This window comes from Erpetoichthys calabaricus, chromosome 8 (genome assembly GCF_900747795.2).
Source record: "Erpetoichthys calabaricus chromosome 8, fErpCal1.3, whole genome shotgun sequence".
Lineage (NCBI taxonomy): Eukaryota > Metazoa > Chordata > Cladistia > Polypteriformes > Polypteridae > Erpetoichthys > Erpetoichthys calabaricus.
The window spans coordinates 118,676,544-118,698,185 of NC_041401.2; positions in this window are offsets into that span (position 1 = coordinate 118,676,544).

The following is a 21,642-nucleotide window of genomic DNA, read 5'->3' on the forward strand; positions in this document are numbered from 1 at the left end:
TGGTGGGTGTTGGGGCCATGGGAAGAGAGCTTGGAAGCTCAACCTTGTGGGGACCCATGACCTCCGCCAGGGGGTCCCTGGATGTTTCAGAAGCCATGGTATGCAGCACTTCCGCCACACCAGGAAGTGCTGCCGGACCAGGAAGCAGGTACACCCTAGAGTGCTGCGGGAAGCATCAGGGGAGCACCCTGGAGCATATCTGGGTGCATTATAAAAGGAGGCCCGCCTCACTCCATTCAGAGAACCGGAGTCGGTGGCAGAAACGGAGCTTGCGAGAGAGGAGTGGAGGCGGCAGTGAAGTAAAAGAGAAAGGAAGAAGGGACTGAGCCTTGTGAGTGTATTGTGGCTGTGTTGTGTTGAAAAGAAGGAGCAGAACATAATAAACGTGTGTGTTTGTGGACATTTTGAGGTTCATCTGTCTGTGTTCCGGGTAGTCTTTCCACAATATATGATATACATATACATATATACACACACACACACCCATCTGCCAATCTAACATGACTTACAGCTGTCATTTGTCCATCTCTGACCCGTCTCTCTCTCTCTCTCCTCTCTCTCAGGTGAATTGTATGGCTTTGTGAAATAATTTTCACAAATTAAATTGGCAAAAATAGCCTTATTGCAATTGGCAACTACTTTTTCAAGTATTTTAGGGGAGAAAGGGTACATTTTAAATAATTAAAAATTGTATGTGGGTCTAGCTCTGACTTTTTAAGTAATGGTTTGAAAGTGACACTTTTAGTGCATCAGCAACTGCTGCATTCAATAATAAGCTATTGATAATGCTGAGAATTGGTGTTGCCAGAACATTCATTGCTCTTTTTATTAATTTTGTTGGCACTGGATCTGAGGAACAAGTAGTAGTTTTCATTTAAGGCATTAAAGTTAAGACTCCTGTTGTGTTACAAGATTAAAATTTCTAAAGTAATGTATGCAAGGTGAGACAGGGTTTTCTGAGCTAGTATTAGGTTTGCACTGTGATGTTGAGATCTAGGATCTCATATTTTAATTTTTTTCATTAAAGAAGGTCACAATGTCTGTACTGCTCATAGTTTGAATTACCATTTGTTAACCCACTATTCTAAACAGTACACAATAATTATTGTTATCTGTTATTTTAGAATAGTAGTCGAGTGGGCTTTAAAAAAACCTGTTGTTTTTTTAACATTCTCTGCCCATGCAGTTCGAAAGACCTCCAGCTTTGTTGTTGTCCATCTATGCTCCAGTTTTCAACACTCCAAATTTAAGAGCTTGTGTGCTCTCATTAAACCAGGGTCAGTTTCTGTGTGCTTTAATCACTTTTGTTTTAAGGGAAGCCACTGTATCCAAATTCTCTCTCAAGGTCACATTATAATTTTAGCTGATCTAAACTAGTTTCCACGAGAACACTTGACTTATTCAAAATATCATCAAATTTTAAAGCAGAGTTACAATCTAGATGTCCACACTGTCTTTGTTTAAATCTGTGAATGCAATGTTAAGGGCAGAACCAAATAAAACAATTTAGTGACCGTTAACAATCTGACAAAACCCTAATCAAGTTAACAAACAAGTAAATAATTTGCTAAAGTGTTGATCTTCACATCAATGTGTACATTAAAATCCCCCTATCAACACTACATTATTCATAGTTTATAGCTAAATCAGATAAAAGTCTGCCCAGTTCAGTCATGTACAATGAGTATGTCCATGGTGGTCTGTACTGTAGACTATGCACTGCAATTGTGCCTGGAATCTGTTTTTATATTTAAAATGTGTGACTCAAAGGATGTAAATTCACAAGCATAAAATTAGAATAAAATGTGTAATCTAAGAAGTAAATGACAAAATAAAAAAACAATATATAAAATATGCAAAGATGGATAATAAAAACAGAAATTAAACATACAACAAAAGATTATGCAAATAAAAATCCAAGTAAAATGAAAGAATGCCTAAAAGTTTGTTAAAAATCTCAAATGGTATATAAAATAAATATGTCTTCAGTCTTTTCTTAAAGCAGTCAAGCGTTGGGGCATTTCTGATGGCTGATGGCAGGGCATTTCCACAGCTGGGGAGTACAAAAAAGGAAAAGATCTCTACCCCACTGATCTATATGTGTTCAGTGTGGCCTGCTGTGCGGCAAATTGAGCCAGCAAGAATGGAGAGTACAGGATGGGAATGTAGGTTTTGGACAGGAGTCAACAGATGTAATGAGAAACTGTGCCATGGGACTGCTTTGTATGTTAAAATATAATACATGAACAGGGAGCTAACCCAGCCACAGGGGATGCACAAACAGTGTGTTTCTTCGTGCTGGTCCCCAAGCCCAGATGAATGAGGTAGGTTACAACAGGAAGGGCAAACCTGTGCAAAATTTTGCCAATATGCAGAGCGCAATACAGATTTCCGTACTGGATCAGTCAAGGACTGGTTTAACAATGGCCATTACCAGTACTATAGCCCAATAGGGTGTTGGCAGAAATTGGGCTACTTGCTGACCCGAAGAATGGGGGGTGGAGGGTGTGGGGGGGTTGGGGGGTTGTCCGGAGCAGGAGGAGAGGAGGAAAGTAAAGAAAGTGGAACTGAGGATAAGAAATTTGAATGTTAGTAGTATGACTGGTAAGGGGAGAGAGTTAGCTGATGTGATGGAGAAGGAAAGTTTATATATTGTGAGTGCAAGAGAGTAAATGAAAGGAGATTAAGGCCAGGTGGATCGGAGGTGGATTCAAATTGTTCTATCATGGTGTAAATGGGAGGAGAAATGGTTAAGGGATTTTTCTGAAGAAACAGTACGTCAAGAGTGTTTTGGAGGTGAAAAGATTGTTAGACAGAGTGATGATTATGAAGCTGGAAACTAAAGGTGTGATGATGAATGTTGTTAGTGCATTTTCCCCAGGAGTTGGGTGTGCAATGGATGAGTAAGAAGATTTCTGGAGTGAGATGAATGAAGTGATGAACAGTGTACCCAAGGGACAGAAAGTGTGGTGATTGGAGCGGATTTCAATGGACATGTTGGTGAAGGGAACAGAGGGTAGGTATGGTGTCAAGGAGAGGAATAAAGAAGGTTTGATGATAGTGGATTTTGCGAAAAGGATGGACATGGCTGTGGTGAATACGTATTTTTAGAAGAGGGGAGGAGCATAGGGTGACATACAAGAGTGGAGGAAGATGCACACAGGTAGATTATATTCTTTGCAGGAGGGTCAATCTGAAGGGAGATTGAAGACTGCAAAGTGGTGACAGGGGAAAGTGTAGTTAGGCAGCATAGGATGGTAGTCTGTAGGATGACATTGGAAATCAAGAAGAAGAGAGGAGTGAGGGCAGAGCCAAGGATTAAATGGTAGAAGTTTGAAAAAAGGAAGACTGCAAGGTTGAGTTCAGGGAGGAGGTAAGACAGGCACTGTGTGGCAGTGAAGAGTTGTCAGATAGCTAGGCAATTACAGCAGATGGAGTAAGGGTGACAGCAAGAAGGGTGCTTTGCGTGACATCTGGACAAAAGCAAGGAGGAAAAGGGAAACCTGGTGGTGGAATGGGGAAGTACAGGAGAGTATACAGAGGAAGAGTTTGGCAAAGAAGTGGAATTGTCAGAGAGATGCAGAAAGTAGTCAAGAGTACAAGGAGATAAGGCATAAGGTGAAGAGAGAGTTGGTGAAGGCTAAAGAAAAGGTGTATGATGAGTTGTATGAAAGGTTAAGACACTCTGGAGGGAGAAAAGGATCTGTACCAACTGGCTAGACAGTGCGACTGAGCTGAGAAAGATGTGCAGCAGGTTAGGGTGATAAAGGATAAAGATGGACACGTACTCACAAGTGAGGAGAGTGTGCCTGAGGCAGATGGAAAGAGTACTTTGAGAGGCTGATGAATGAAAAGAATGAGAGACAGAGAAGGTTGGATGATGTTGCGATAGTGAACCAAGAAGTGCAATGGATTAGCAAGGAGGAAGTAAGGACAGCTATGAAGAGGAATGAAGAATGGAAAGGGCCATTGGTCCAGATGACATGCCTATGGAAGCATGGAGGTGTTTAGGAAAGTTGGAATTTTTAACCAGATTATTTAATGGAATCTTGGAAAAATGAGAGGATGCCTGAGGAGTGGAGAAGTGTACTGGTACCAATTTTTAAGAACAAGGGGGGATGTGCAGAGCTGTAGTAACAACAGGGGGATAAAATTGATGAGCCACAGCATGAAGTTACCAGAAAGAGTAGTAGAAGCTAGGTTGAGAAGGGAGGTGATGATTAGTGAACAGCAGTATGGTTTCATGCAAAGAAGAGCACCACAGATGTGATGTTTGCTCTGAGTGTGTTGATGGAGAATTATAGAGAAGGTCAGAAGGAGTTATATTGGATCTTTGTAGACCTGGAGACAGCATATGACAGGGTGCCTTGAAAGGAGTTGTGTTATTGTATGAGGAAGATGGAAGTAGTAGAGAAGTTTGTGATGGTGATGGACAGGTTGACAGACGAGATTAGACAGGAGTCCCCTTGGACAATGATGTTTGCTGATAACATGATCTGTAGCGACAGTAGGGAGTATGATGAGGAGACCCTGGAGAGGTGGAGATATGCTCTAGAGAGGAGAGGAGTGAAGGTCAGCAGGAACAATACATAATACATGTGTGTAAATGAGAGTGAGGTCAGTGGAATGGTGAGGATGCAGGGAGTAGAGTTGGCAAAAGTGCATGAGTTTAAATACTTGGGATCAACAGTGCAGAGTAATGAGGATTGTGGAAGAGAGGTGAAAAAGAGTGCAGGCAGGGTGGAATGGGTGGAGAAGAGTGTCAGGAATAAATTGTGACAGATGGGTATCAGCAATTGTGAAAGGGAAGGTCTACAGGATGGCAGCGAGACCAGCTATGTTATATGGTCGGCAGTGACGGTGGCACTGACCAAAAAAACAGGAGAAAAAAGGCTGGAGGTAGCAGAGCTAAAGATGTTAAGATTTGCATTGGGTGTGACAAGGATGGACAGGGTTAGAAATGAGTACATTAGATGGTCAGCTGAGGTTGGACGGTTTAGAGACAAAGTCAGAGACGCGAGATTGCGTTGGTTTGGACATGTGCAGAGGAGAAATGCTGGGTATATTGGGAAAAAGATGCTAAGGATAGAGCTGCCAGACAAGAGGAAAAGAGGAAGGCCTAAGAGAAGCTTTATAGATGTGATGAGAAAGGACATGCAGGTGATGGGTGTAACAGAGCAAGATGCAAAGGTCAGGAAAATATGGAAAAAGATAATCCTCTATTGCAACCCCTAATGGGAGCAGCCAAAAGAAGAAGGAGGAGAAGAAGAAGTATGAACATGAACAAATGTAAATTCAGGATAAAGTATGATGGTCCAGTGATGTATAAGTAAAAATCATCAGCAGCACAGTTTGCAACATACTGACGTTTCCTATGGGAATTTGCTGGTAGATCGAAGAGAAGCACATTAGAACAATCTAAACGAGAGGTGATAGGTGCACAAGTAAGCTTTTAGTGGCAGTTTTTGACTGAAATGGTCAAAGTTTTGCAATATCATGAAGATGAAAAATGGCAATTTTGGTATTTTGTTTTTAATGTGTTCCTCAAATATGAGCTCACTGTCATAAATAAAACTGTTATCAGCATTAGTGGTAGGTTTCAGAATACTGTCAAAAAATCACCTAAAATGACTAAAGTTTTCCACAGACAAAGGGATACATTTTTAAAATGACCTCACTCTTTGAACAATTCAGTTGAAGGAAATTGTGTTGCGTGCATGACCTTATTTCATAGATCTGGTAAGGAGAAAAGAGGTGGAAATACATGTAGGTTTTAACCCAATATAGATTTAAGTGCCATCTGCATAACAATGATATCTTTCACCGTATTTCCTTATTATCTGACCTAAGAGTATCATATAAATGCTGAACAGAATTGGTCCCAGAACTGAAAACTGGGAAACACATTAGTGTACTTGGGCAGACTGAGATTTATTGTCCCCATGAGGACAAACTGAAAACAGCCTGATAAATAACACTGTATCAGATTTCCCAAGCTTCTTTTCTATATGGTCATTCAAAAGGGCCAGGGAGACCATGTCAAATGAGGTACTGAGATCAAACAGTATTAAGATGCTTTATGCCCCTGAAACAAGAAAATCATTCATAACCCTGACTAGAACAGTTTCAGTGCTGTGTCCAGTTCTGAAACCAGACTGGAATGGGTATGAAAATTATGAATAGGTTGTGTAATTAAGCAGAGACAACATGCTCAAGCATTTTAGGAAGAAACAGAATGTTAGAGATGGGTTTATAGTTGGATAAATCGCTCACATAATACCCTGGCTATCTGGGGACTAATGTGATTCAAACAATTTTAGTTCATAGAAAACAAGTCTAATGGTAAGAGAGGTATTGAAAATCATAGTGATAATGGGTCAAATAGAACATAAACTGAAATTAAGGATGGAAGAGGTAGTGAGTCAAAAGTGCAGGCAATAACCCTCATTTCTGACACGAAATTAAAATATATATTCCAAATTTACAGTAGTAAAACATGAGAAAGCAGTAGGAGAAAGACTGATAGGATAAACCTTGTCTGGATCAGAGGAAGAGGGACTGGATACAGAAATATTAATGTGGTCTCTTTTACTAATAAAATAGTTTTAAAAAATAGTTATACTGTTCACTAGAATTACTGGATTATTAATCAGTTTCAGTTTATAATGGTATTAAATAAAATGTTAGAGTTTCCAGAGCGTTCATTAATAACTTGGATGACCTGGCAGCTCAGAGAGTGGTTTTGTATTCCAATTGATACTGTTCAATTCAAACAGATGTCTGTGAGCAGTAACACCCAATATTTTTTATAGCTGCTCAAGTTGCCTTCCTTTAGCCTTAAGTGCATATAATGCAGTTGTGTACAAACAACATTTACTTCTATAGCACATTGTCATACAAACTATGTAGCTCAAAGTACTATACAAGATGTCTAAGAAGTAGTTACATGCAACAAAAAATACATTTATATTGGGTAAGAAAAATTATACATAAATAGTATACAAAAATAAATATGCACACTTAACATAAGATAGGTATATAATTAAGAGAAATTGAGTCCTTAAGAAGTTTTTTTTTTTTTGAAGACTTAGGGCATTTGACACTGTGCGTCTTTTGACATGTTGGGATATCTGCTTTCATTCAAACATCACAGGTGGCTGCACGGGACTTTGATTTGGTGTTGGTGATGTAGAACGCCACCACAGAACATCCAGAAAAGAAATGAGAGAACAGTCTGTAATGTAAGGAGACAGGCACTCCATTTAACAAATTATCCAAAAGAAATGCATTGTAAAATTATAATGATCCACAGATTTAATAGCTTGAAGTTCAACAACAAAATTAGAGACTAAAGTAAATGATTCTAATATTCCAGAATGTAATAACACATTTTTGTGAGAACTGAGACAATGGTACATTTGAATTAAATGTAATAAATGTATCATCAGAAATGTTCAATTTAGTACCTACAAGGTTGTTTATACTGACACCACCAGTGCAGACCAAATCCAGAATATGACCTTTCCTGTTTGTAGAAAATTTAATCTGCTGTGAGAGGTTGAAACACTCAAGGATATCAGAATAATTTACTTCACAATTACAATTTGGATTGTCAGCATACAGTAGATATCATGATCATCACACAAGGTAACAGCAGAAGAAATAGGACTGAGAAAAGCCAGGAGTCCTATCAGTTAAGTGAAGAACACAGGGTAGGACTTTGGAGAATAATACATCAGTACAGGTAAGACTTGTGAAACATGAATAATTTATTTTGACTGCTGAATTGTGTGGTAGAAATTTAACATCTAATTAAAGAAAGAAACGTCCCCTAACAGGACAAATCAGTTATCAGGCAGGAGAAAAGCTGTTCATTGTATCTTTTATTTACTCCTTGGCAAAATGCCTTGGAGGGAGCATTCTTCAAATGCAGTCTGTTACAGCATGGTCAGAAAGGTCAGAGAAACAAAGAATATAGAGGTTCATTTTATGAACTGTTGAATTTACATACAGTGTCAATCAATGCATACATTTTATTCTGGATGTGCATTTAACAACTGTCCATTCTCGTTTATAGGACATCTGCTGATTTCTTAGTCATCTCTTAGTCATCCTTCAGTACATTTTGTATATTACATCAACCTTACTTCTGGCACATTCTTTATTTACTCGATCATCTCAGTATTTTTCCTAAACCAATTCTTGTATTTCAGTGTACATTTTGTTGTTCACTTGATGTTTATCTGGTTTCCGACATTTATTACCCCTTTATGCTATTTCTTAAAGATGAATGCTGTGTTACCCCAAAATTATTCTTCCACAATTGCCCTGGGCAGTTACTCCAATAAAACCAAGAGCAAAGAGATAATGCCTCGTTTATTACTGAGACACCTACGAATACTCAAAAATAAGGAAAATACAAATACCCAGAGCATACAAACATCTAGGTATAACACCAAATCATAATAAAGTTAACCAAAGCCCAAAGCCTAACACCTACCTTGGTGATTACATTTCTGCTACTTGTTCCGTAGACCCAGTGCCAACAAAACCAGTAAAAAGTGCAATGGATGTTCTTGCAATGCCTATTCTTAACATTATTAATAGTTCATGGCACAGTACAAGAGGCACTAAAAATGTCAGTCATCAAACCATTACTTAAAAAGTCAGACCTAGACCCACACATTCTTAATAAGTATAGACCCATTTCAAATGTACCCTGGAAAAAAAAATACTTGGAAAAAGAAGTCGCCAATCAGCTTCAGTCACACTTTAAGCATCACAATTTATTTGAGAAATTCCAATCTGGTTAGCACACTGGTCATAGTACAGAAACGACACAAAATGCATGTTGTAAACGATATTCTGATATCCCCTGATAAAGGAAACTCCACTGTAATTATGTTGTTAGACTTAAGAGCAGCATTTGACACCATTGACCATTTTATTTTACTGCACAGGCTAGAAAATGACATTGGGCTTACAGGCACTGTCCTTGCCTGGTTTAGTTCTTACTTATCAAATTGATTCCAGTATGAGCATAAATGTGCCAACAGCACTCCATCATTATACACAGAATTGAGATTTGGTGTCCCGCAAGGCACAGTACTGGGACCTTTACTGTTTTCACTTTACATGCTTCCACTGGGATCTATCATTAGAAAAGAATGTTCATTTTCACTCGTAAGCAGATGACACCTTTCTTTTAGACCAAATGAAGTTTCTCCAATGTTGTCTTTAATTAGTTGTGTTAGTGAATTAAAGGAGTGGATGGATGAGAACAACTTGTCTTTAAACACAGATAAAACAGAGATGTTAATTATTGGAGGGAATGATGCTGATTGCAACAATATCTTGTCATCATTTAACTCAGTTGGAATCACCATTAATTTTACTGAATCAGCCCACAATCTAGGGGTTATCTTTGATTCTAGCATGTCATTTAAAGTGCACATTACAAAGTTGTCTGAATCATGTTTCTTCCATCTTAAAAATGTTGTCAAATTAAGGCATTTTCTAAATATGCAGGATTCTGATAAATTAATTCATGCATTTATTCTAGTAGGATTGACTACTGCAATGTGGTGTTCACTGGATGTTCAAACTGTTCTTTATACAGCTTCCAGTTAATCCAAAACACTGCTAGAATTATTACAAGAACAAGAAAATACGAACACATAACTTCAGTTCTTAAATCCTTACACTGCTCCAGGTTAAGTTTAGGGCAGATGTTAAAATCCTCCTTTTAACATATAAAGCCTTAACTGGCCAAGGTCTGGCTTATTTGTCTGAACTTATCATGACTTACAAACCAGGACATACATTAAGATCTCAAGATGCCGGTCTGCTTATGATTCCATGGATTAATAAAATAACAGTGAGAGGTCGAGCTTTTAGTTATAGGGCCCTTAAACTGTGGAATGGTCTGCCTGCTACTGCCCCTTTGGTTTCAGCTTTCAAATCCCGGCTGAAGACTCACTACTTCAGTTTAGCATATCCTGATTAAAGTTGCTGATTAACTGTACTGACTGTAATATAATAGTTATAATTTGTTACTAACCCTTACCTATTCTGTTTCTCTTCTCAGTACTCAAATGTGGCACATGTGGCAAGTTTTTGCTTGCCTAAGAAAAAGTCATCTCTGATGGAGGATGAAGGAAACATTGGGTAGAGGAGTCCTTTCATCGGAATGGTGGGCCCAGCATTGACTCGGCTCTGGAATGGCCAATAGGGGGAGGCAGCTTGATGGCCGAGGTCTCCAGGACTCTGAACAAATCCAAATCGTATTATGTATTATTATCTATTGTTGAATTTTGCTCTGTACTCCATCCATCCATCCATCCATCCTCTTCCGCTTATCCGAAGTCGGGTCGCGGGGGGCAGCAGCTTGAGCAGAGATACCCAGACTTCCCTCTTCCCAGCCACTTCTTCTAGCTCTTCCGGGAGAATCCCGAGGCATTCCCAGGCACTGTCATTGCCCACGTGAGTATTGAAGTCTCCCAGCAGTACGAGGGAGTTCCTAGAAAGTATGCCCTCTAGCACCCCCTCCAAGGACTCTAAAAAGGGTGGGTACTCCGAACTGCTGTTCGGTGCATACGCACAAACAACAGTTAGGACCCGTCCCCCCACCCGAAGGCGGAGGGAGGCTACCTTCTCGTCCACCGGGGTAAACCCCAATGTACAAGCTCCAAGTCGGGGGGCAATAAGTATGCCGATACCCGCTTGGCGCCTCTCACCAACTCCAGAGTGGTACAGAGTCCAGCCCCTCTCAAGGAGATTGGTTCCAGAGTCCAAGCTGTGTGTTGAGGTGAGCCCGACTATATCTAGCCAGAACCTCTCAACCTCGCGCACAAGCTCAGGCTCCTTCCCCTTCAGAGAGGTGACATTCCACGTCCCAAGAGCCAGCTTCTGTAGCCAAGGATCGGACCGCCAAGGTCCCCGCCTTTGGCCACCACCCAACTCACACTGCACCCGACCTCCTTGGCCCCTCCCATAGGTGGTGAGCCCATGGGAAGGGGGCCCCACGTTGCCTCTTCGGGCTGTGCCCTGCCGAGCCCCATGGGTGCAAGCCCGGCCACCAGGCGCTCGCCATTGAGGCCCCCACCTCCAGGCCTGGCTCCAGAGGGGGGCCCCCGGTGACCCGCGTCCGGGCGAGGGAAAATGCCGTCCAAATTTTTAATTCATCATAGGAGGTTGTGTTGAACCGTACTTTGTCTCATCCCTCACCTAGGACCAGTTTGCCTTGGGTGGCCCTACCAGGGGCATAAAGCCCCGGACAACAGAGCTCCTAGGATCATTGGGACATGTAAACCCCTCCACCACGATAAGGTGGCGGTTCGAGGAGGGGCTCTGTACTTGTAATATTTTTATTGCACTACTGTATATTGTATTGAGGATTACTTGTGTTCTGTTCTGTGTATTGTATTGTATTTCCCTCCTTTTTTTGACACCCACGGCACGCCCAACCTACCTTGAAAGGGGTCCTCTCTTTGAACTGCCCTCTCCCAAGGTATCTTCCATTTTTTCTGTACAAGGGTTTTTTTTGGGGAGTTTTTCTTGTCTTCTTAGAGAGTCAAGGCTGGGGGTTGTCAAAAGGCAGGGCCTGTTAAAGCCCATTGTGATTTTGAGCTATACAAAAATAAACTGCATTGTATAAACTCTATGGTACCTGTTCATGAGAGGAGGTCAGCAAACCCACCAGACAAAGAACAATCAGACATAGCTAAATGAGAAAGTGAGAAGCAAAGACACCAACCATGTAGAAGGAGCAAGATACACCAGAAGGGAGCTGACAGAAAGCACATGAAATTTAGCAGACTACAAATACCACAGCTAGATGTTCTCAGTGCAGAAGAATTGGATAAACCTTTGACACTCTCAAAATTAGTAGACTCTATAAAGTCACTTCAGAGTGGGAAAGCAGCAGGCCCTTATGGCTACCCTGTCAAATTTCAATTAAGTTAGCTCCTCTTTTATTAGCAACATTTATAGAAGCCAGAGACAATAAAATTCTGCCTCAAACTTTTCGCCAAGTGTTAATTACTATCTTTCCTAAGAAAAATAAGGACTTATTACAATGTTCATCATACAGACCAATCCATCCATTCATCCATTTTCCAACCACTGAATCCGAACACAGGGTCACGGGGGTCTGCTGGAGCCAATCCCAGCCAACACAGGGCACAAGGCATGAACCAATCCCAGCCAGGGTGGCAACCCACCACAAGACACACACACAAACACACCCAGCACACACTAGGGCCAATTTAGAATCGCCAATCCACCTAACCTGCATGTCTTTGGACTGCGGGAGGAAACCGGAGCGCCCGGAGGAAACCCACGCAGACATGGGGAGAACATGCAAACTCCACGCAGGGAGGACCTGGGAAGCGAACCCAGGTCTCCTAACTGTGAGGCAGCAGCGCTACCACTGCGCCACCCCAGACCAATCTCACTTCTGAATAATGGCGTTAAGATACTCCACAAAGTTCTAGCTAGAAGTGCTGAAAAAGTGCTTCCTTCAGTAATATCACAAGATCAAACTGGATTTATGAAAGGCAGACACATAGCTTCCAATCTTTGATGCCTATTTAACATAATATATTCACTCACAAAGTCTAAAACTACAGACATCTCAATATCACTGGATGCAGAGAAAGCATTTGATATGGTTGATTGAGATTACCTATTCATTACATTGCACACATTTGGGTTTGGTCCAAACAGATCTGCATGGATCAAACTACTGTATGCCAGTCCCAAAGTTTCAGTTTGTATTAACAGCATTGTTTCTGACTACTTCACACTAGAATGTGGTACTAGACAAGGATGTGCCCTGTCACCACTGCTATTTGCATTTGCTATTGGCAGGTTCACTTCAAAATGCTTCTGAGATGAACAGGATTATCAGAGAAGGACTATCAGAAAATATCACTATATGCAGATGATATGGTGCTGTATATACCAGATTCACAAAATACTGTGCCTGCAGCCCTAACAGCACTAGTAGAATTTCAAAAGATGTCTGGACTCAAAATTATTCTTTCCAGTGAACTCTCTAGCACACAATATTAGATTGGACACCTTCCGTTTTATCATCGTAGATCAGTTTAAATACCTAGGGGTAAATGTCACAAGTAAACATAAAGCTCTTTTTCAACAAAATTTTGCAGTCTGCATGGGAAAACTTAAAGAAAATTTGTATAGATGGTCTACTGTCCATCTCACTTTAGCAGGGAGAATTAACACTGTCAAGATGAATATCCTTCCTAACCTTCTTTTTCTATTTCAAACCATCCCCATATACATTAACAAATCATTTTTAAGAAATTATACTAATTTATTTGGTATTCAAAACATCCATGCATCCAAAGGGTGATCCTTCAAAGAGCTAAGGCAGAAGGTGACATGACTCTAACTAACTTTCAATTTTATTACTGGACGGCAAATATACAAGCTATGAAAACCTTGACATTGACACAAATAGATGAACACACACAGGCTTGGTCTGAAATAGAAATAAAATCCTGCAGTACTTCTTTATATTCCTTACTTTGTAACCCAGTAAATATAAGTTACCATCAATATACTAACAACTCAATTGTGCTTCATAAATGCAGAATATCGAAAAAATGTAGGAAGTACTTCAAGATTGAGAAGCGTTTATCTGTGACACCTCTGCACAACAACCACCTTTTTCCACCTGCTCAAACTTACACAGTTTTTAATGTTTGGAAAACATACGGGATTAAATCACTTAGAGATGTGTTCATAGATAACGTTTTTGCATCCTACAAACAATTTCACTCCAAATTTAGCTTTCCTTCAACATAATTTTCCATTATTTCCAAATTCGAAACTTTGCTAAACAAAATCTGCCCAATTTTCCTCACCTCCAACCTACTTCTGTTCTGTAAGAAACACTGATCTGTCTTGAGGACTTAGACGGCATTTGTATAGCATATAAAAACATTTCAAAGTCCCTTTCAAAGATCCCAGAGTACAGTGGGAAAAAGATCTCTTACCCAAAATTTCAGAAAAGGAGCAGAAGGCAGCCATGCACAGAATTTACTCTTGCTGCATATGCACAAAGCATACAATTATTACAACTTAAAAACCTTTATTGAGCACATCTATCTAATTTAAAATTGCCCAAAATGTTTCCAAGGTAAGATCCAACCTGCCAATGTTGCAATCAAGCTCCAGCCTCATTGGGCCATTTGGCTTGAGGGTGTGCCAAATTAACATCAAATTACACCACAATATGTTCTGTTTGCAATTAATCCAGAAGCAAAACACAAAGAAAAATGGGGACAGCTTACAGTATTTAGTATATGCTATACTATTATGTTTGTACAGATAAATGACTCACACTCAGAGATGTTTTTTTTTTAAGAATTTTAATATAAAAATTATAATTACAGTAATAGAGAACAAACAATGAATCGATAAATTACCATGGGTTACTGGAGAAAAAAAACAAATACTAATAGTTATTAAGGCTTTACAATTATTTTAAGTTGAAATTGTGTTAATATACAATTTAACTTCATTTTTGGATATAAGAAACAAAGGTTTCTGATTGATAATGAATTTATGAATGTGAAATTTTGCCAATATAATAAGAAAAACTGGATAATATTCTTTCTCTTTATAGCTGTTAAACATTTAAGAACTCATTATGGATATTCATAAAAATAAAGAGAAAATTTGAGTAACCATTCCTTTGACAAAACTAGAAAAATCGACAAGGAAGGCAGTCTGTCTAAACTGAGTATTATGTAATAACCCACATTGAAATAAGTGGAAGTACTACAATCAAACAACCATAATAATATAATTCAAAATGTTTTGTCAAAGAGGTGGGCCACTGTCCGGTGAGCATATGATCAGATTTTGACTATATAAAACTTCAAGGTCCCTTGTTAAAAAGTTACACTGTAACGTTTCACAAAACTTCATGCCATAACAGGACCTTGGGTAGCTACAAAAAATTGGAAACATATATATTCTTCTCAATCTGTAATAGCAAGATATTTCAAATTACAAAATATACAAATTATTTTCAAATGAATCTATTTACTGATTACATACTTAAAATTACTGTACAGTGATCCCTCGCTATATCGCGCTTCGCCTTTCGCGGCTTCACTCTATCGCGGATTTTATATGTAAGCATATTTAAATATATATCGCGGATTTTTTGCTGGTTCGCGGATTTCTGAGGACAATGGGTCTTTTAATTTCTGGTACATGCTTCCTCAGTTGGTTTGCCCAGTTGATTTCATACAAGGGACGCTATTGGCAGATGGCTGAGAAGCTACCCAACTTACTTTTCTCTGTGTCTCTTGCGCTGACTTTCTCTGATCCTGACGTAGGGGGTGTGAGCAGGGGGGCTGTTCACACACCTAGACGATACGGACGCTCATCTAAAAATGCGGAAAGATTATCTTCACGTTGCAACCTTCTGTGTGCAGCTGCTTAGTGAAGCGACATGCTGCACGGTGCTTCACATACTTAAAAGCTCAAAGGGCACGTATTGATTTTTCACTGTTTTGTTTTTCTCTGTCTCTCTCTATCTCTCTCTCTCTCTCCCTGCTCCTGACGGAGGGGGTGTGAGCTGCCACCTTCAACAGCTTTGTACCGGCGGTGCTTCGCATACTTAAAAGCCAAACAGCCCTATTGATTTGTTTGCTTTGCTCTCTGTTTCTGACAGCCTGTGCTCCTGACACGCACTCCTTTAAAGAGGAAGATATGTTTGCATTCTTTTAATTGTGAGACAGAACTGTCATCTCTGTCTTGTCATGGAGCACAGTTTAAACTTTTGAAAAAGAGACAAATGATTGTTTGCAGTGTTTGAATAACGTTCCTGTCTCTCTACAACCTCCTGTGTTTCTGCGCAAATCTGTGACCCAAGCATGACAATATAAAAATAACCATATAAACATATGGTTTCTACTTCGCGGATTTTCTTATTTCGTGGGTGGCTCTGGAACGCAACCCCCGCGATGGAGGAGGGATTACTGTACACATGAAAAGCCACATACAATTTTAAACAGCCCAAAAAAAATCTGAAATTTCTTGAGGCCCTAAGCCAGTGGCTTAGATTGGCGGCGCGGCAGTAGCACGCAGAGGCCGCTCCGGAGCAAAAACGGTGCTACGTTGTTTACGTTTTTATGTGTAACGTGTTTATTTTACTCTATGTATGGATATCGTCGCGACTGGTGTTCGTACATACAACCGCCAGACACTCTTCTACCTAAACAAACCGGTTAACGACATCCATGATGAGCTGCAGGAAACGCTACGCGACCTCGGCTTGCTGCGCGAACCAGGCCTCGAAGCCTCGGCATTGCCTGATGCCGGCGGCCGGAGAAGGGGACATCGGAAGCGGTGCGCGAGGAAGCGGAAGCGCGGAAAGCGGGCGGGAGTCTGTGCTAGGCTAAAAACAAACCCTAGCCGGCCGGCTCTCCCGTCCATCATCCTATCCAACGTCTGCTCCCTGGACAATAAACTGGACTACATCCGACTCCAGCAGGCTACACAGCGTGAGGTTAGAGACTGCTGTGTCTTTGTTTTCACGGAGACATGGCTCAGCGACAAAGTACCGGACGCCGCTATTCAGCTAGATGGGCTAGCCTCGTTTCGCGCCGACAGAAATGCAGCTCTGTGCGGTAAGACTCGCGGTGGTGGCTTGTGTGTTTACATCAACGAGAAATGGTGCAAGAACTCTGTGGTAGTTTCTAGTTATTGCTCATCGCTAGTGGAGTTTGTGACTGTTAGATGCAGACTTTTTTATTTACCACGGGAATTCACCACCGTTTTCATTATCGGAGTGTACATTCCACCTGGCGCTAATGCTAAGGAAGCGCTATGGGAACTGTATACAAAGATCAGTGAACTGCAAAATACACACCCGGATGGACTGTTTATTGTTGCTGGAGATTTCAACCATGCAAATCTCAAGTCAGTGCTTCCTAGATTCCATCAATATGTGGACTTTGCAACGAGAGGGGAAAACACGCTGGATCTTGTTTACACAAACATCCCCGGCGCATATCGGGCTGAGCCCCGCCCCCACCTCGGCTACTCAGACCACATCTCTGTTATGCTAATTCCAGCATACAGACCACTCGTCAGGCGCTCAAAACCGGTTCTGAAGCAAGTGAAAACCTGGCCAGCAGGAGCCATCTCTGCTCTTCAGGATTGTTTCGAGAGCACTGACTGGAACATGTTCAGGGAGGCTACAACTTATGGCGACTTCACTGACTTGGAGGAGTACACTTCATCAGTGACCAGCTACATCAGTAAGTGCACCGATGACGTCACTGTCTCCAAGAACATCATCTCACGACCCAACCAGAAACCGTGGATTACTGCAGAAGTGCGTGCACTTCTGAGGACCCGAGACTCTGCCTTCAAAGCGGGAGACAAGGTGGCCCTTAGAAGAGCAAGGGCCAAACTCTCTCAGGCCATCAGAGAGGCGAAGCGCGCACACGCCCAGAGAATCCACAATCACTTCATAGACAGCGGCGACACACGGCGCATGTGGCAGGGCTTACAAGCCATCACACACTACAGGACGACATCACCTGCCTGTGACGGTGACGGCTCCCTCCCAGATGCGCTGAACAACTTCTACGCTCGGTTCGACAGGCAGAACGACGTGGCGGCGAGGAAGACCACCCCTCCTCTGAACGACCAGGTGCTGTGTCTCACTACAGCGGATGTGAGGAAAACTCTACGCAGAGTCAACCCACGGAAAGCTGCTGGACCAGACAACATCCCAGGCAGAGTGCTCAGAGAATGTGCAGAACAGCTGGCAGATGTTCGTACCGACAACTTCAACATCTCTCTGAGCAGCGCCGTTGTTCCCACGTGCTTCAAGGCCACCACCATCGTACCCGTGCCCAAGAAGTCTTCTGTGTCCTGTCTCAATGACTACCGTCCTGTTGCACTTACACCCACCATCATGAAGTGCTTCGAGCGGCTCGTCATCAGACACATCAAGACCCTGCTGCCCCCCTCACTGGACCCACTGCAATTTGCGTACCGTCCTAACCGCTCAACGGACGACGCCATCTCCACTGCACTCCATCTTGCCCTCACACACTTGGACAAGAAGGACACATACGTTTGAATGCTGTACATAGATTTCAGCTCAGCATTCAACACGATCATCCCCCAACAACTGATCGGGAAGCTGAGCCTGTTGGGCCTGAACACCTCCCTCTGCAACTGGATCCTGGACTTTCTGACCGGAAGGCCTCAGTCAGTACGGATCGGGAACTACACCTCCAGCACCACCACACTGAGCACTGGTGCCCCACAAGGCTGTGTGCTCAGTCCCCTGCTGTTCACACTGCTGACTCACGACTGTGTAGCAACACACAGTTCAAATCACATCATTAAGTTTGCTGATGACATGACCGTGGTGGGTCTCATTAGCAAGAATGACGAGTCAGCGTACAGAGAGGAAGTGCAGGGGCTAACGGACTGGTGTAAAGACAACAACCTGTCTCTGAATGTTGACAAGACAAAGGAGATGGTTGTTGACTTTAGGAGGACACGAGGCGACCATTCTCCGCTGAGCATCAACGGCTCCTCTGTGGAGATCGTCGACAGCACTAAATTCCTGGGCGTCCACCTGGAGAAGGACCTCAGCTGGTCCCTCAACACCAGCTCCCTACACAAGAAAGCCCAAAAGCGTCTCTTCTTTCTGAGAAGACTGAGAAAGGCCCAGCTCCCACCACCGATCCTGACCACCTTCTATAGAGGAACTATCGAGAGCATCCTGAGCGGCTGCATCACTGTCTGGTTTGGGAATTGTGCCATATCGGACCGCAAGACCCTACAGCGGATAGTGAGGACAGCAGAGAAGATCATCGGGGTCTCTCTCCCCTCTATTGAAGACATCTACACTACACGCTGCATCCGCAAAGCCACCAGCATTGTGGCTGATCGGACACACCCCTCTCACACACACTTCACCCTCCTGCCATCTGGAAAAAGGTACCGAAGCATTCGGGCACACACATCCAGACTGTGCAATAGCTTTTTTCCACAAGCCATCCGTCTCCTCAACAAAAAGGGACTGGACTGATAAACACACACACACGCACGCACACACACACACACACAAACATTATCACTTAGCTTAACTCAACTACCTCAAAACATTGAGATTGGACTGACTAATCAACACAAGCGCAAACACACTGACCTACACTACCAAACTATCATACACACCAACCTGTAAATGCTTTCTTTTTTTGCACAATATCCATTACTGGTCTACTTTTTGCACTAACTTCTTTACTTCCTAATTTTTTTTTGCTGCTAAACTAAGGAATGTTTACTGTTTCTCAACTACCTCAACTCATCACCACAACACCATATTATTATGTTACGTTGTGTTTTTTGTCGCACTGTCACTTGTTGCTTTTGTTTGCACATTGCACATGCACTTTGTTGTCTGCTGTCTGGTTAAAAAAGTCTTCCTTAGATAGTTAGTTAGTTTTTTTGTTGATTTATGTTGTAATTCATGTTAGGTAATTCATGTTAGGTAATTTATGTTAGGTCAATCTGTCTTGTCTCTGCTAGCCAGCTAACTAGGCCTCTTAGTTAGCTAGTTTAGTTTTTCTGTAATTTATGTTGTAAATTTATGTTGCATGTAGCACCTTGGTCCTGGAGGAACGTTGTTTCGTTTCACTGTGTACTAACTGTATATGGTTGAAGTGACAATAAAGCCTACTTGAACTTGAACTTGAACTTGAACAGTGTTTTCAACCAGTGTGCTGCAACACAGTGGTGCGCCATGACAGCAATCCAGGTGTGCTGTGGAAATAATAGTGTAGCTCACCTGGGCTTGAACATGAGAGGGACAAGCTCGTCAGGTGGTCAAAACCTATCAGCGGAGGACAGAACTACCTGGAGAAGCTGGCATAAAAGCAGCTCACCGATCAGTATGTTGCAGAATTAGCACTTAGAGCATTTTGGACACATCTCTTGGCTGCTAGAGTCCATCTGGCTGGGTATGCAGTCGCCTGCCAGTCTCACAGGGCTGGTGGACAGTGGGCATACAAGTTACCTCTGAGGCAGAGGAGTTTGGTCAAAAGTGTGAAGCAGCTGGGAGATGCCACCAGAGTGCTCACTAAGTGCCATGTATGCGAACGCTGATCCTGGATCTACTTTTTTACCAGCTTCTCCAGTAGCCCCAACTCTTCAAACAGTTGAGAATGTGTATGAGATATAAATGTTTTTGTAGAATAGTGGTGTGACTTGTAATATTTGTGGTTACAAAAATAGTGCCACCACAGAAAAAACTTTGGGAAACACTGCCCTAAGCTGTAGTGTGTTTTGCTTATGTCTAATCTAAGCAAAGAAAACTTTGGTGTGTCAGCAAGTAATCAAGCAAGTTTTTATAAATATGTATGAGCGCAGGGGATTTGACCTGTACAGACGTAAGAGTGCAGTACACTCAGTGCTGTAACCCTTCTCTGCTTTTAATTGTTTTGCATTACACATGCAGTATAATGCTCCTTGAATTTCGGTTGTAAGGTTTGCATTATAATGGCAACTGTCTAGCGTACTAATGTCTATTGTAATGAGTATCCTGTGCCTTTAGAGGGCCAATACTGCACCTTAGTCCGGTGTTGGAGCAGCCCACTGTCCTCTGTGTGTGTGATGCAGTTCTGTACCAATGTCTTCTGCATGCATAACACAGGCTGGATATGTGCCACTGCCCTGTGAAACTGTCCTGTGCATGCCTGTCACTGGCCTGTATAATGTAACAGTACAGTACAATCCATGCTCTTACTGCTAATGTGATTCTGAGACAATTGAAAACAAGGTTGGAAATAGGTAGAAAACCTTTATGCAAGGAAGGTACAATGAAAAGAAGATACTAATTATTCTTTTGCACTGTGACAGACGGTGGAAGCTCTTATCCAGATGGGACATCTCCATAATGGAACGACCAGGGGAGAGAGCTTGCAAGGGGCAGTACATCTCCCGGAATGACAGAGGACAGTCCCCCTGGCTTGTTATGGTGCTATGGGTTTGGAGAATGGAAGCTCAACCCTGCTGAGCCCATGGTCACCACCAGGGAGCACATGGGAAACAGCTGAGCCCTCCGCTGCAGGGCTGCTGCCATACCCGGAAGGAGATCACGGAACATCTGGGGCACTTCCAGTTTCTCTATAAATGGAGCCGCCTCTCTCCAATCAGGGAGCCAGAGTCGGGAGGAGGTGGACAAAGCTTGCTGGAGGAACAGTGGAGGAAGAAACAAAGAGAGAGAGAGAGAAAAAGAAAAGAGAATTGTGTTTTGTGCTGTGTTTAGTGCTTTGAACTGTGCTGTGCAGGTGGGAAATGGGGGAAGGCATTTCCTACAGGAAAAAATTAAAAACGTGTGTGCTGAACTTGTGTCCTGGATCTGTGTCAGATTGGGCAGCAGTAATCCCCTCTGCAGGCCACAGCACAAAAAGCTCTCCAGTAAAACACATGAATTAAGGACTAACATTACACATGCGTCTTTTAAAGGAAAAAGTTTTACCCTTAATATAGAAACATATCCTATTTATATGTTTTTTGCAACCAACTGCCCTTATAAGTCAAGCAACTGATGTAAACTTAAAAAAAGCA